General features: G+C 51.0%; 1 long non-coding RNA gene across 3 annotated transcripts; it reads left to right on the top strand.

Annotated features, from left to right (window-relative positions):
• Window positions 1-178: 178 nt before the first annotated feature.
• On the top strand, window positions 179-1,668 carry LOC309661004. Of its 3 annotated transcripts, none has more exons than XR_014263778.1 (2): window positions 179-631; window positions 783-1,668. It is a non-coding gene; the product is annotated as an uncharacterized lncRNA (long non-coding RNA). The 3 variants fall into 3 exon arrangements; XR_014263779.1 differs by having other exon boundaries at window positions 179-617; XR_014263780.1 differs by having other exon boundaries at window positions 179-567.
• The last annotated feature ends 10,047 nt before the right edge of the window (window positions 1,669-11,715 follow it).

The following is an 11,715-nucleotide window of genomic DNA, read 5'->3' on the forward strand; positions in this document are numbered from 1 at the left end:
CCGCTTCTCCTCTGATGGACAGATCATACTCACCACTAATTGCCGGTCTTGGAGGCGCACTCTCCCCTCCCCCGGTGGGCGGGGTCTGAGGCCTTCCAGATCCCGAGAAGGTGAGGAGGTGAAAGGTGAAGGAAACCGTGGGAGGAGATTCTCCGCGGAGGGGCGTGGTCAAAGGAAGAACCAATAGGGAGGGAGCATGGGGGTGGGGCGCCGGAAGTGCGAGCTTGAGAGCGCAGAGAGGGGCTAGTCGGTTTTCCCGTCTGGTCGCGCGTTGCAGCTTTCGGGCCGCACTTTCCTCTGGGTGTCGGCGGTGAGTCGGGGCTGGCATTTGCCCCGTTCTCACTTGCAGTGCGAGCTCCTGGAACCGTGCCGGGCACCGGGCGCTCAGTGTGGGCTAAATGCAAATAGGCCAAGGACAAAAGCACGTCCACGGGCAACCGCAGGACTTCAGAAAAGTCGGTTAAAACAGTGTTAGGGGAGCACCGCCCGTCCTGCCTGTGGCTCCGCGGCGGCGGAGGAGGGGGAAGGGGCGAGGGCTGGTGGCCGGAGGGGACTCCGTCGCTACCTGTGAGTTTTATTAACGCGAAAACCAAAACCCAGGAAGGCGTTGATGCTGGGTGAGGGGAATTGGGTGTGTGTTGTTTTCTGTTTGCGCTCTTCTTTCACCTTCAGTTTTATCAGAGTAAAACACAAAGCATAACAAGATAAGAACAGCACCGAGGAAGGCTCTGGGGACACAGCCAAAGCTCATAAATCCAAATGTTTTCGTTAATCTGTCAAAGGTCAGTGCTACCGTATCATGTGCCACGAAGGACCCGAGGTGCTGGAAGAGGAGGTGTCCCTCAGCTGCTGTCCCTGCAGCGAGGAGCCCTGGGAGCTCTGGCGTGGCCCCTGCTTCAGCACTGCCTGGCCTGCTGTCTCTCCGCCAGGACGGAGGACTGGAGCCTGCGGCGTCCCTGAGATCCCGGGGCTGGAGCCCGTGGTGTCCCAAGTGCAGTGCTGCCTGCATGTCATATTTGGGGGTTTTTTTGTTTTTCTTTAAATTAATTAATTTATTTTTGGTTGCGTTGGGTCTTCGTTCCTGCGCGCGGGCTTTCTCTAGTTGCTGCGAGCGGGGGCTACTCTGTTGCGGTGCGCGGGCTTCTCACTGCGGTGGCTTCTCTTGTTGTGGAGCACGGGCTCTAGGCGCGCCGTCTTCAGTAGCTGTGGCACGCGGGCTTCAGTAGTTGTGGCTTGTGGGCTCTAGAGCGCAGGCTCAGTAGTTGTGGCGCACGGGCTTAGTTGCTCCGCGGCATGTGGGATCTTCCCGGACCAGGGCTCGACCCGTGTCCCCTGCATTGGCAGGCGGATTCTTAACCACTGCGCCACCAGGGAAGCCCTGAAGTTTTCTGTAATAAAATGTAAAACATGTCAGGGGGAGGGATTAATTAGGAGCTTGAGATTAACACACAGACACTACTATGTATAAAACAGATAACCAACAAGGACCTACTGTAGAGCACAGGGAACTCTGCTCAATATTCTGTAATAACCTATATGGAAAAAGACTGTGAAAAAGAATGAATATAGGTATATGTATAACTGAATCACGTTGCTGTACACCTGAAACTAACACAACATTGTAAATCAACTATACTCCAATAAAATTTTTTAAAAAATTTAAAACATGTCATGTTTCTCATTGGCTGTGACCTTGGGCAAGTCATTTAATTGCTCTCAGCATTGATTCCCTCCCTGTAGAACTAGGATTATATCATTTATTGTGAGGTTTAAAAGAGGTACAACTATTCATTTCCTAACTCTTAGGGCTCAAGGGAATCAGATGGGAATCCTGCTGTAAATAGATCACAGTGCAGCATGGGGAAGATCAACAGTGGTAGCCGCTGTGTCCTGAGACAGAGACAAGCACTGGCTGTTGCACTGGCGATGTTTCTGGGACACTGAATCCCTGGTCCGTCCAGGACAGCCCAGAGGCCAGGCCCCAGATCTGCTATTACATCGCAAACGGCAGATTTTCCGGAACAGAGGCCTGTCTGTGCTGCCACCTCGTGGCAGCATTGGGAACTACGCCCTTGGGAGCCTGCTCAGGTAGTTCCCTGAAGTCTGGAACTTCTTTGTCACCTCATTGCAAGTCATCAGCACGCGGAGATGAAACTGCCTGTGTGGGAAGACTCCTGCATCAGCCCTTGGAATGAATTTCTAGCAAAGAGAGTGGGTGGCCCGGACAGGGGGTGCAGGAAGAGCAAGCTAAACAGCCCATGGTGACCCCAAAAAGGATGGGGCTGTGTTTAAAAGAAAATGTCCTCAGGAGAAGGTCGTGCAGAAGGCACAAGAGCAGGTGGGCTGTGGGTGTGATGCTCATGACAGCTGAGTGCCCACAAGTGCCAGGCTCCATGCAGGTGTCCTCTCCTGGACCAGCCTGCCCTGCAGTGATGGGGGGATGGGGGATGGGCCAGGTTCGTCACACTTGGGAGAAGGCAGAGCTCTTGCCTGTTTTTCCCGACTAATCCCAGCCCATGTGACCATCAGGGCCAGAACCCTCATCAGAATGTTGGCTGCTGCCACAAGGTGCATCGTCATCTTTATTATTATTATTATTGTCCCTCAGCTGGAGCATGGAATTTCATCCTTTAACTCTGAAATAAGCAAATTAAAGAATATATATATGGGTATGATGGGTGTGGTGGACAGAATTCTAAAGGTGGGCCCAAGATACCCATCCTCTGGTTATTCAGTCAAACACCAATCTAGGTGCTGCTGTGAAGAGGCTTTGCAGATGTAGTTGGCGTGTCAAGTCAGTGACCTTCATGGGGAGTATCTGGGAGGCTTGACCTTGGTGACCCCTTTCAAAGCAGAGAGTTTCCTCCAGGAGGCCAAGGCAGAGAGCTTCACAGCATGAGAAAGACTCGAATCACTGCTGCTGGTGTGAAGATGGGCAGGGGAGTGAGAAGGTGGCCTCAGGGAGCAGATAGCGGCCCCCCTCTGGCCACCAGCAAGGATGTGAGGGCCTCAGATCTGCTGTCTCAGGGCACTGAACTCCATAGGCCATCTGCGCGGGTCCCCAGACCAGAGCCCAGCCTGGCCTTTTGAGACGCGCAGGGGACAACCCTGCCTGACTCACTAAGCCACATCTCCATCCCATGAGGGGGGCATTACTTCTCTCCTCTCCACTTTATCTGTATTTGGGATCTCAGTACACAGAATGGAGTAACCATAAACCTTGTTCCCATTCCTGTCATGGGGTCTTATTCTTGGCCCACTTTTGTTTGTTTGTTCATTTGTTTCCATGCTACAGGAGACCCCCACCAAATAAAAACCTCCACCTGGAGGAAACAGGGGCTCCCTGGTTAAGAGACTTTCCTGGAAGAGGGACCTGAAACCGACAGCAGATTTCACCAACATTCCTCCCAAGCACAGGACTCCAAACTGAAATGTATGTTCTTGGTAAGAAAATGCCACCAGAAGGGGCCACAGACGTTCAAGCTGAAATAACTTTCTGCAGAAAGAGCCAAATCAGTTGCATGAGGAACGAGCAAACACGTTAACTGGCAGCCGCTTCCCCGAGAGCATCTGAAGGCCAACAGCAGCCGGCTGGAACTAGTGGCCTCCAGGTATGACTCAGGTGTAGCCCTCGGCACCATCAGTTCCTCCCACAGAGACCCTGGAAGGGCAGGGAAGGAGAGAGCAGCGGCAAACTCCCCAGTCCTGAGGAGAGTGTCTTAAAGAGCCCTTGGACATCAGAGAGTTTGAATCCGAGGCTGATTAAATTGTTCATCACAAGCCTACTGTGATTGGAACTCTCCTGTGTGTCGGTCGAATCAGCCATTAGCCAGAAGAAAAGTCAGAAGGGTGCAAAGCCTGAGGGTTGGCAGGAGGGACAGTTTCTCATTATAAAAATAATGGATGCTCATTATAGAAATGTTACAAAATGTAAATGGTAGGAGAGTATAGGACTATTAGCCTTTCCCTCCTGGGTTCCTCTTTCTCATCCCTGTTGGGACCTTGGGCACCTGCACTCTCTGTCTTCCCTTGACCCTGGATTGATCACAAACCCAGAACTAGAGCCAGAGGCATCTTGAGGTGACAGCCATGACCCTGTGATGAGCAGAGATGATTGGGTCTCTTGCCTGTATCACGAGGTTAATGACACTTATTGTGAAAAGCCCGGGCTTCCCACGAGCAGGGCTCGAGGACAGAGGGGCTCCCAGGAGCTGTGGCTGAACCCGGGGTGCTTAGGAACCTCCTTCCCCTGCCACTGGTGGCCTCGGGTGCCTGTCAGGAAACGTGGACATGGACGCAGGGCCCACACAGGGCAGCCACGGAAGCAGCGGGCGCACCTGCCCCTGCTCTCATCCCTAAGCCCTCCTGGATCAGGAGCCAGAGCAAACCAGAAAAGTTTATTTCCCCCATCTGCAAAAGGCCAGGTGGCTCTGTGGCTCCAGGTCCTCAGGGGCCCAGGCTCCTTCCTGCTCGCAGCTCTGCCCTCCCCAGGGCAGGGCCCTCGCCCTCACGGTGAGGATGGACCGCTCTGGTCCTGACAGCAATATCTCAAAGAGCAGGCTGGCGGAGGTGAGGGGAGGGAAAGGCCGCACTGCAGGAGTCTTCTAAGGAGGTTGCCAGGGTGCCAGGTACCATATCAGCTCATACCCTATTGGCCTTAGTCACATGGCCACACCTAGCTGCAAGGGAGTCTGGGAAAGAGGTCTTTGTTCCTAGTGATCCCTTCCCAGCTTAAAATTCTAGTCCCGCAGAGGAGAAAGGATGCTTGGGGACACCAGCCAACAGCTCCACCTGGGGTCTTCCGTGACCCTCCACTCCCTCTGGGTATGGGGGACCCCCTCCCTGACATCCCAGGGATTGGAGCAAACCCCTTCTACGAGCCAGGGCCATGCTCTCACCAGGCTGTGAGGGTGGGTTCTCCATCCACTCATTCAACACCCCCAAGTTCTAGGCTCTGCTCATTCTCCCCACCCCACTGATTGATAAACTGAGACCCAGAGAGGTGAAGTCCATAGCCAATGCGTGCTGGAACCAGGGTTTGAGCCCGGGTCTGTCCTGGGCCCACACCCCACCTCTAATCCCTCAACCGCGCTTGGCCACAGCCCCCTTCTCTGGCCCAAACCCCTGGGGTCCTCCCACTCTCACCCCCGACACCCCGTCTGTCAGCAGGTCCTGCTGCTCTGCCTTGGGGACAGGTCCACCTCCAGCCCCTGCGACCACACCCCCCGGTGGTACCACCCAGTCTATTCTGCTCCAGTCCTCGCTGCACAGAGCGCTCCCAACACACGCAGTCCCGGCTACGAGGCCAGCCCCACGTTGGGACCCACCTGCCCTCTCCCCTGTGCCCTCTGACGTCCACTAGCTCATAGCAGGCACGCTGGCCACCATTAGCCCCTAGGGTGCCTTTGTGCCAGTTAGAAAGAGGTGCTCTCCATGAGGATGTGGCTTGCAGGGCTTGGCGGGGGAGCCCAGCCCCGAGCTCAGCCCCCTTTTGCCCTCAGCGGGCCGTGGAAGGGGCTGCAAGCTGGGACACTGGGTCACTATGCGCCTCGCCAGCCAGCCTGCTTCTTCCAGCATTTGCTCCCCGTGTCCACATCCCCCCGCCCCACAAGTCCATCCCGCTGCAGATCTGTCTTGCTTATTCGTCTCGTCCTCCGCGGACCTCTCCTGACCAGAACGTAAGCTACATGAGGGCAGAAGGGGTCTGTTTTATGTGCTGCTGATCTCAACAGCTCATGACAGCCCCTGGGGCTCAGTGCAAGCGCCCATAAGTGAGTGGGTGTATGAATAAGGGCTTCATGAAGTCTGGGGAGAAAACCTCCCTTTCATGACCACGTGAGAATTGTTTCCCTCTCCATGATATGATTAAAGTTATAGCTGCTTCACGGATTTGACTGCTTTTCCCTTAGGTGTGGAACCCCAGAAAGCACTTGCTCTAAGGTGAGTTTTCAAAACTGAAGATTTTCCTTTCAACAGAGACAAGGCCAGCGTTCCAAGGCAGTAGAAAAGCCGATCGGAGCCTGGCTGGGGCTGGGACCCCAGGGAGAAGCCCGTCCACTCCCGGCCGGCTTCCCCGCCCTCCTGCTGGGCCTCGGCCCATCTGCCCAGCTTCATAGTCTACAGATGGCCGGTTCCGAGTTTCATTTCTGAACAAGAAGCATCTTGAGTACAAAGCAAACATGCTTCGGTCCAGATACTGTTTCTCAAAAATTGGGTTCAAAAAACATGCACAATGCTTTAAAGTGTTTTTTGAGGAGGATTTTCTGCTGGTGGGGGGTGGCGGTGACAGCTGGGGGAAGGGAACCTCATTTGTGTGTTCTCTGTCCCATGTTGAGGACCTACTGTTTGCCAGGGCCTCTTCCAGTGCATCAGAAACCTTCACTCATTGAATCCTGTGGCCCCTGTGGTTGTTTTCTCTTGTTTTGTAATAAACAATTACAACTGGCTTTTTTTGTTTTGTTTGAACTTCCCAGCATGTGTTTCAATTCCCTTCTTTTTGTGACAGACTGGGCAGAAGGCTGTGCCTGGGACCCAGGCTTTTATAGATGCCCATCCTTTTGGCAACTGTGGTTGGTCCAAGGACTGGCCATGTGACCCAGGCAGGGCCAATCAGATCCTTCCCTGGCAATGCTATATGGAAGCTGGGGGAAGCTCTCTCACTGCCAGGGTTCTCATGCTGGGAGACAGATCTGGACCCTGTGATCCCTGCCGCCACCCCCCTCCCCAGAGGGAACCAGCAGAGACAAGTAGAGAGGGGAGGTGGGGAGACTGAGGTCTGAGGGCCTGAGTCCCTGTTCCAGTGTCCAAATCCTCACTTTTGGCAGCCCTTTCCTCACTCCTGAGGTATTTCAGCATCCATCCCATCCTTGAGAACCAACTACGAATTAGCCCCGTTTGCTTAAGTTGGTTTGAGTTGGTCTTCTGTCCCTTAGAACTGATGGTCCTCACTAACATTCATGTTGACAGTCACTTCCAAGGCCGTAACCCCAATGGACAGAGCAGGTGGTGCATCCAGGATCCAGACGCCAATCTGTCTCGCTCTGGACTTCGTGCTCTTTCCAGCACACACTGTCTCTTGTGTAATTACATCATGACAACCTCAGTGTGACTGCTTCATCATAGCCCTGTGAGGGTTTTCTAGATGAAGAACCCGAGGCTCGGAGCCAGATGACGCACAGTTGTGGGGCAGAGGTTGGGCTGCCCCCTGCACGGTGCCACCCACTGCCCCATGCTACACATAAGGCCAGCAGGAGGACCTCAGCAGGTGTGTGAGTGGCCGAGCGTGATGTGCAGTGACGGAGATCAGAACACCCACAAACCTGCCCCGAGTGATGGCACTGCCTGCAATCTACTTCCACTGAAATTCTCACTATCATCTTATTGGTGTGATGATAGTAACTTCAGCAACAACAATGGCACTGATGAGAAGAGGGGCCTCCGTGCCCTCTCCGGCTTACGTCACCTACCAGCCGCGTGCTGGGCCCTGGGCAGGGGATCCTTGGTCTCAGCCCGAAGCAGCTCTGCAAGGTGGGGCTTCATCCCGTCCTGCAGACGAGGGATGGAGTGTCAGAGGGATTGGTGGGAAGAGGTGGCGGGGAGAACCACGTCCCTCTGACTCAGTGCTCAGGGCAGTAGCAGGACCCACCACATCAGGGGCAGGGTAAAATCCTCTGCATTATCAAAGACATTTTCTTTTTTGATTACACAAGTGGTCAATGAATACTTTCTTGTGAAAATCCAAACAACGCAGAATGAAAGTCTGCATGCCTGAAATGGTCAACTACTTTTAAAGGTCGTCATGTATTCTTCCAGATACATTCCTAGCCATTTACATATGTGTGTATGTGGGTAGGTGATAGGTAGGTAGATATATAGGTAAATGCATAGAATTTTTTTTTTCCATCTTCACTGCGTCTCTTTATTTTATTTATTTATTTATTTTAACATCTTTATTGGAGTATAATTGCTTTACAATATTGTGTTAGTTTCTGCTTTATAACAAAGTGAATCAGCTATATGTATACATATATCCCCATATCTCCTCCCTCTTGCATCTCCCTCCCACCCCTCTAGGTGGTCACAAAGCACCGAGCTGATCTCCCTGTGCTATGCGGCTGCTTCCCACTAGCTAATAGATTTGGTTTTATAAAGATGGGTTCCTCATGTTATTTCTATGTTCTACACTTGCCTTTTTTTTTTTTTTTTAATAAAAAGACTGATTTCCATGCCAGTAAATATATTCTTTACTGGCAACTGCTGATTATGTAACCATTTCCCTAATGATGAATATATTGTATTTAGGTTGTTTCTTTTTTTTTCATCATCAAAGCCACATTTTTTGGTTATACTTACTCTTTTTCTCTTTCAGGTGAACTCTAGGGTCAGCTCCTTAGTCCTGTGAACTGGAATATTTAGGTTTAAATGTATAGATTAATTGGGGGAGAACTGGCATCTTTATAATATTAAATTGTCTCTTCCAGAAAAATGATACAATTATTTTATTCAGATCCCCTTAAATTTTTCTTTAGGAAGGATTTTGTTGTTTTCTCGCACATATACTGTGGTAGAGTTTTCCTAGGCATTGTACAGGTTTTGCTGCTTGTGTGAAAGGGCTGTTCTGTGACCTTGCAAATTGGCCACTGGTGTGTAGGAAGCCTATGGTGTTCATATGTTGACCTCATGTTATGTAAATGGATTGAAGATGGCCCCATATTGGCCCTGGGTTGCTTACTTCCTCACGGCGGCCTGGACCGTTAGCCCAAAGCCTGCTGGCCCCAAGCTCAAATTTTTACACATCCAGTTACTTTAAATATACGCCAAATAAGCATATTTTTGCCATTTGGTGCCTGCCTCCTTTGCACATGTGAAATCTGCCGGCAAACGGGGCCTGTGGAAGATTCCAGGTAGCTGCCGCTCTTCAGAGCCCTCTGGCCCAGAGACACCCCACATGGTGCCAAGCGACATCAGTGATTCCCCCGGAGGTCCTGTGCCCTCCTCCCTCTCTGGCTGGTGGCCCTGGGCTGCAGTCTCTGGAAGGTTTCACACTGTGAGGGACTTCCTCCTCCCCCATCCAACCATGACAAAAGGCAGCCCAAATGATGGTCATCCCACTCTCCTGCCACCTTGAGGTCAGATCTTTTTCCTTGAACTGCCCTGAAATCCTCAAACTCACTACAAACTCACTACAACCTACTGAATTGTTATTTAAGGTTGTTTTCAGTTGATTAACGTTATTTTTCAAGTAACTGTATAGTCAGCTATGACTTCTCTATATCTTCCTTCCTGTTATTTACGTCTCATTTTGTTACCGGGGCCAGGCTTGTACTGCTTGCCGCAAGACAGGCCAATAGATGGAGTTGTTGGGACAAAGAATAGTGTGACTTTATTCAGAAGCCAGCTGACCGAGGAGATGGTGGGCTCGTGCTCCAAAGAACCATCTTGTCTGAATTAGAGTTCAGGCTCCTTTTATACTAAAAGAAGAGGGAGCAAAGTCAAACACTTCCTGGTTCCCGGCAGCCTCCAGAGGGGATGTGTTAATTTCTTCCCCCTGCAGTCATTCACAGGTGGGCCCGGTCAGGATGTTTCATGTGAGCTGAACAAAGGTATTTTAGCTTAATGCTCATTACCTGGGAAGCAGGGTTCCCAGAAATGGACAATTATGTGTAATTTAAGCTTATTGGCAACATCCCTTTAGCGATTAACTTGTAATAGAATACAAAAAGGTTCTTCCCTATTACAGAAGGAGGACCAGTGTTGGCGTCCCAGGAACAGAGGCATTTAACCTTTACTTTTAAGGTGGACATTCTTTACATCTGGTCAATGTGCCCTTTTCTTCAGTAATTAAACAGATGGACAATGTATGTTTGACAGGCCACAAACAGGCTGCGTTAGCATGAAATTCAAGGTGACTCACGTATAAGCCAGAATGACTTCCCCAGACCTAAACATGTGAACATTTCTTTCATCACTACCATGCGGCGGTGAGGGGGATTCTGTGCTCACGCCCCGTGTCTAGGGGCGGGGGCTCCAGGAGCCCAGGGACAAGGGCCTGCCGTTGGGCGGTGGCACCATCTGGGCCGTGTGGCCTCCCTGGTGTCTTTGCACAGTCTTCCCACCAGACCGGCTGCGGCCCCGCTGACTGCCTCGGGGCCCCCAGGCGTGGCCTCTGGACCAGGTGGTTCCCCTGCAGGCACCCTCAGCCCTCCCGCCAGCACCCAGACTCGGGCCAGCCGGTGGGTGGCACTCAGGGGCAGGTGGGTGAAGGCGGTGGCCGGGCCTCTGGTTTGTGCAGCTGTGTTTACTGCTCCCGCCTCTGGGCACCTTGGCCTCTCCCTTGTCTCTGCTCGGTCACGCCTGTCACCACCCGCCCACCTGGTCCCTCCCAGGCCACAGAGGGGCCTCTGGTTTCTCTCACTCGCCTCGACGGCTCTGATGCTCACTTCACACTGGGGGCTCCACACAGGGGCCCCTCCTGAGTGTGTGTGTATGTGTGTGTGTATCTGTGTGTACCTCTGTGTGTCTGTGTGTCTTGTCTGTGTGTGTGTGTGTGTGTGTCCTAGCTCTGGTAGCCTTAATCCTGGTGTTATCTTACTTTTCAAATATAACAGACGTCTGACTTCCCCTGTGATTTTTGCTGCCCATTATTCAACCCAGGATCCTTTACCTAACAGCACTCGTGCTGGGCTTTTATCCCAACTGAATTCAATCTGTGCTCATTGTAAACTGATTGTGTGGAAATCCTCAAGTCCACCCCAAACCAGTCTGGAGTCACCCAGGTGGTTACCACTTTACCCCCACCTCCTTGAAGGGTCAATGCTGAGTCAAGCTGTGCAGAGATGCCAGGAGGAGCGTCAGAGGTCAGTCCTCACAACCTTCCCTCCAGGGGACACGGTGAGTTTCCGATTAGAAATCCCTGGGGAGCTGTTTGGCTTCTACTAATTTATTAGACAATCAGGTAAGACCCAAGTGCACAGACCTAAAGATTTTTGACAGTTAAACATCTGGGATGAGCAATTCCACTCCTAGGTATTCACCCGAACGAATTGAAAGCTGGGACTCAAAGAGATATTCGCACAGTCATGTTAATAACAGCGTTACTCCCAAGAGCCAAAAGGTGGAAACAGCCCAAATGTTCATTGGCAAATAAATGGCTAAACAAAATGTGTTATGTATATACAATGGAATTTTTTTTTTTGGGGGGGATTCCAGCTTTTTTATTTTTCCCCTTTTACACAAAACAAAGTAGAAGAAATAACACAGGATTAAAACTGCAAAAGTAGTTAATTGGTAGAACACACATACACACAAAAATCTAGGAAGACAAGCTTATTTACAATGAGGAAACACATGTAAATTACGGTAGTTCGTATACGAAACATTAAAAAAGAAAAGTCAAACATATGCTACATGGGTGCCACTGTTTACAGCAATATTGAAGGGGAGAAAACAACACTTATTTAGGAACAGATATACCACAAGGTCCAGGTTTTACAGCATCAGTGCAATAAATTCACAAAACTATATTACAGCTAGTTAATCAGTTTAAGAATTGTTCCCAAATATATCACATTTCCAGCCCTCAGAGGTTCATTCGTACAGATTTCAACTACTCCATCTATGGGAACCAAAAGCAGCCAGTGTTACCATAAAATGAGAATCTTGAGGCTTACCTTTAAAGGCTTATTCTGGTCTTGAAAAACTAGTAGGATTTTCTAC

This window comes from Balaenoptera physalus (assembly GCF_965194825.1).
Source record: "Balaenoptera physalus genome assembly, chromosome: 5".
Taxonomy (NCBI): Eukaryota; Metazoa; Chordata; class Mammalia; order Artiodactyla; family Balaenopteridae; genus Balaenoptera; species Balaenoptera physalus.